The following is a 4144-nucleotide window of genomic DNA, read 5'->3' as shown; positions in this document are numbered from 1 at the left end:
CAGTATGAAGGGTGTAAGTACCCATGAAAAATGACAGAACAAAAATGTTAAAACAACTTATGCCTGGAGCAATTACCCTTTCAAATAGCATGAAACTAACTGGTAACAGATTTAAGTCATTATTTTTTTTCAGTCCATGCACAGTTAAGCTGTGGAATTTGTTGATGGAAGATGTGATCATGGTTGAAAATATAGCTGTGTTTGGACGAGGTCCATGAATATCCATTAGCCAAACAATGCAGATTGCAACCTCTGAGTTTCTAATAGCAGGGAATAGATCTGCCAAGTACTTTGTACAGCAGGAAGTTCTTGGTTATTAACCAGGGCTTTTTATGTGGGTAGCCAAATAGGTGTCTCTTGCGAGATTTTAGAGAGGCTCCGGTGAAAACAGCATGCCCACATCGGTGTCAGCTCGCCGTTTGACGTCATTTCCTAGGTGCAGGTCCCGGAAGTGACGTCAGAGTGTGCCGATGCCAACACGGGCAGCAACCTTGTGCCAGGGAAATAAAAAAGGTACGGGCAAAGGCAAGGGGCACCCACATGGTGCAAGGAGAGGAGCAGGGGGGCAGAGAGGACTTAGGAAGACCATCCACCCCCCATTCCCCCATTACTATGCCACTGCTGTCAAGTTACCCATTCCAGAAGGGAGACTTTTTTGCCTATCCTGGTTTAAAACTTACATTCAAAAGCAGTGTCGTATTCGGGGCTGCAGGTCCCATAATGCACCAGGATGAGGTTGGCAGAAATCCAGGACCAGCCAAAATGTCTCCTTCTGGAAAGGTTGCAGTTTAGGGCGGGAATTCACTGAGGGGCACTAAATGCTAGTGGGCATCTTCACATTTAGCACATGCTAATCATTAGTGCATGTTAAATTGGTTAGCGCCTCTTGATGAATACCCCCTCAATGTGTCAGCCGTAATTTTCAGGGCAGTGAGAGCAGATGAACCAAGGTCCTTGCAAAAGAAAAGTAGGATGTCAAGACCCCGTCAGTTGGACATTCTAACAGGATTGAAGATGCAAAAGGTGCTTTAGGTAAATAGATTTTGCTGTGACTGGTCCCAGATTATGGAATATGACTCTACTGGAGGTTGATTGCTTAACTTCTAGAAAAAAAAAGTAACATTCCAGTTCAAAGACACCTTTGACTTATGATCGTCCCCTTTTTACCGGCACCAATGCCGACCTGAAGTCTCCCTGCCCTTTCGTTCTTCCCTCCCCTCTTTACTATCCAAATATTGTAGTTCTTCCCCTTTCCTTTTGTTCCTGTTTAGTCCACAACTTGTGTTTATTTGTCTATTTTTATAACTTTATGTATCTCCTATTGTTTAAAATATGTAAACCACCTTGAAACCTGATTTGTAAAATCTTAGCTTTATCCATAGTCCCAAAGGATAGGTTTATGACTAGTAGAGGGTGTTGGGCTTATCTAGAATGGTGATGGGGACTTAGGGTTTGTGAGAGGTGGGAAGATATTGGATTTTGAGATTCTGGGTGTGGGTTGGAACGAGAGAGCTATCATGGGAAGATCTTTGTGAGGAAGGTTGGGTGTGTCAAGGTCTTGAATATTTTTGCTACTGGATTTTATGATGTTTGAATTATGACTGTAATTTGTGCATCAAATTGAGCAGTCTTGCTTAACTTGGAATGTGGTCCATAAGAAAAAAAAAATGAAATGAAGTAGTGAGAACTGAAAAGAGAAACCAGAGATTTAAGCACATCGTTTTTGACATCTTGCCCAGAAGTGAAGAAATCCTCGTCATAACTTCTTCCAGTGTCGGCAGCTATGTTTCTCTGGGGATAAGATTGAATTCATCCACAGAATAAGCTGTTCTTTATGAAATGAGAATGCGTTATCCATTTTGTCAGGCGTCAGGGACAGGCTGTTTTCTAAACCTGACAGGGGCTGCTTGGCGTGGGCTCAGACGGGGAGGACAGGTTTGGATTGATGGCAGAGTTAGGTCAGGACCAAGAATTAAGTGCCCTCTTTTAGAATGAAGATAAATGTTTCTCCACCAAACACCATCTCGGCCACTGGAAGAGCTTCTTAGTACAACTGGAGCCATTCACTTGTCTGTGTAAATCCTTGCGAGTGATGCCAATAACAGTAAAACATATTCTCATAAATGGCTCCAGTTATTTTTTATAGACAAAATAAAATTTACTGATATAAAATCAGCCATTTTAAAGAGAGCTTTAAATACATTAAAGTTAAAAATGACTTTGATTCATAACTGTCAGATTTCATGAAGTATTTCTGCTAGCACTCATTATCATATCCGTTTTGTGTGTTTATATAATGGAAACACAGCACTAAAGCAGCCTAGAGGCAAATCGCCTACACTCCGCCAGAACTGACAATGGTTTATTGCTATGTAGAGACTGTGGTGCCCTTTCTATTCCTCACATACGTCCTTCCAACCTTCCTCAGCAAGGCACACGCTGAGCAGACAGCACCGATGCTATCTGCTAGCCAACACCCCTTTTGCTGTCTACCTTGGGTGTCTGGTATCAGCATCCCTCCAACTTCCACTAACACAAACAAACAGAGGTCAACCAAAAATTGTTTTCCATTTTGCATTCAGCTGAAAACCACACCAAAATTTCAGCTGAATACAGGCAGCTGCTTGGCTGAAATTCTCCTACTTCTTCCCACCCTATTCCTTCCTCCTACTGACTAGGAGTAGCCCCCTTTGTCCACCCACCAGTAGGCCCCTTCTTAGCCTACCTTACAGCCCCTTGTAGTCTACAGGAAAAGTTGAGAAAGGAGTGACCCCTATTCACTCCTGCCTATGCTGGTTCCACTATCAAAATGGCTGCTCTATCCTCCAAGCAGGAGTCTCACAAGAGGTTAAGTAGATTTTTTTTTTTTTTTTTAAGCCTACCTTACAATCAGAAAATGGCTTCTGCAACATCTCATGAGACTGCCTCTAAAGATTGCAGTAGCCATATCAATAACAAAAGAATAGCCATACTTGATCAGACCAATGGTCCATCTAGCCCAATATCCTGTTTTCACGGTGGCCAATCCAGGTCCCTAGTACCTGGCCAAAACCCAAGGAATAACAACATTCCATGCTACCGATCCAGGGCAAGCAGTGGCTTCCCCCATCTCTTTCTCAATAACAGACTATGGACTTTTCCTCCAGAAACTGGTCCAAACCTTTCTTAAAACCAGCTATGCTATCCGCTCTTACCACAACCCCTGGCAATGCATTCCAGAGCTTAACTATTCTCTGAGTGAAAAAAATTTCCTCCTATTGGTTTTAAAAGTATTTCCTTGGAACTTATTCGAGTGTCCCCTAGTCTTTGTCATTTTTGATGGAGTGAAAAATCAATCCACTTGTACCAGTTCTACTCCACTTAGGATTTTGTATACTTCAATCATATGTCCCCTCAGCCGTCTCTCTTTTCCGAGCAGAAGAGCCCTAACCTTTTTAGTCTTTCCTCATAGAAGAGGAGTTGCATCCCCTTTATCATCTTGGTCACGCTTCTTTGAACCTTTTCTAGTGCCGCTATATCTTTCTTGAGATAAGGAGACCAGAAGTGAATGCAATACCCAAGATTAGGTCACACCATTGAGCGATTCAGAGGCAATATAACATTGTTAGTCTTGTTAACCATCCCTTTTTAAAGAATTTCTAGCATCTTGTTTGCTTTTTTGGCCACTGCCCCACATTGAGTGGAAGGTTTCATCGTATTGCCTACAATGATACCCAGATCCTTCTTAGGCACTAATATGCAACATGTTTAAGTGGGGGGGGGGGGGGGGGGGGTGGAATACATCGTGTAGGTCCTCCCTCCCCCAGCTAGAGAATGAAAGCAGTCGGGTGAATGAAAAGTTGACCGTCTGCGGCTGCGCCCAGCTGAATTCGCTGTCCATAAAACTAGGTGCTGAAACGAGCTCCACCCCGTGTTGAGGAAGGTCAAGCCTTTGCATGTACGCAATTACCTTTCAAGTAACTAAGTGTGCAAGTAGCATTTTTGTAAAGTCAACTCAAGGTTTAAGGCATTTCATCTCCACGTGGTTGCATTTGCATGCAAAGGGCCGCATTTCCTGGCGAAGCTGCGGGATCGCTCAGGAGGAGCCGGGCCTTGCCCTCCCCAAGATGGCGGATACGTCCTCCCAACCCCCTCGTCCGACGTC

This window comes from Geotrypetes seraphini, chromosome 17 (genome assembly GCF_902459505.1).
Source record: "Geotrypetes seraphini chromosome 17, aGeoSer1.1, whole genome shotgun sequence".
Classification (NCBI taxonomy): domain Eukaryota; kingdom Metazoa; phylum Chordata; class Amphibia; order Gymnophiona; family Dermophiidae; genus Geotrypetes; species Geotrypetes seraphini.
Note: the sequence above shows the minus strand (reverse complement) of the source record.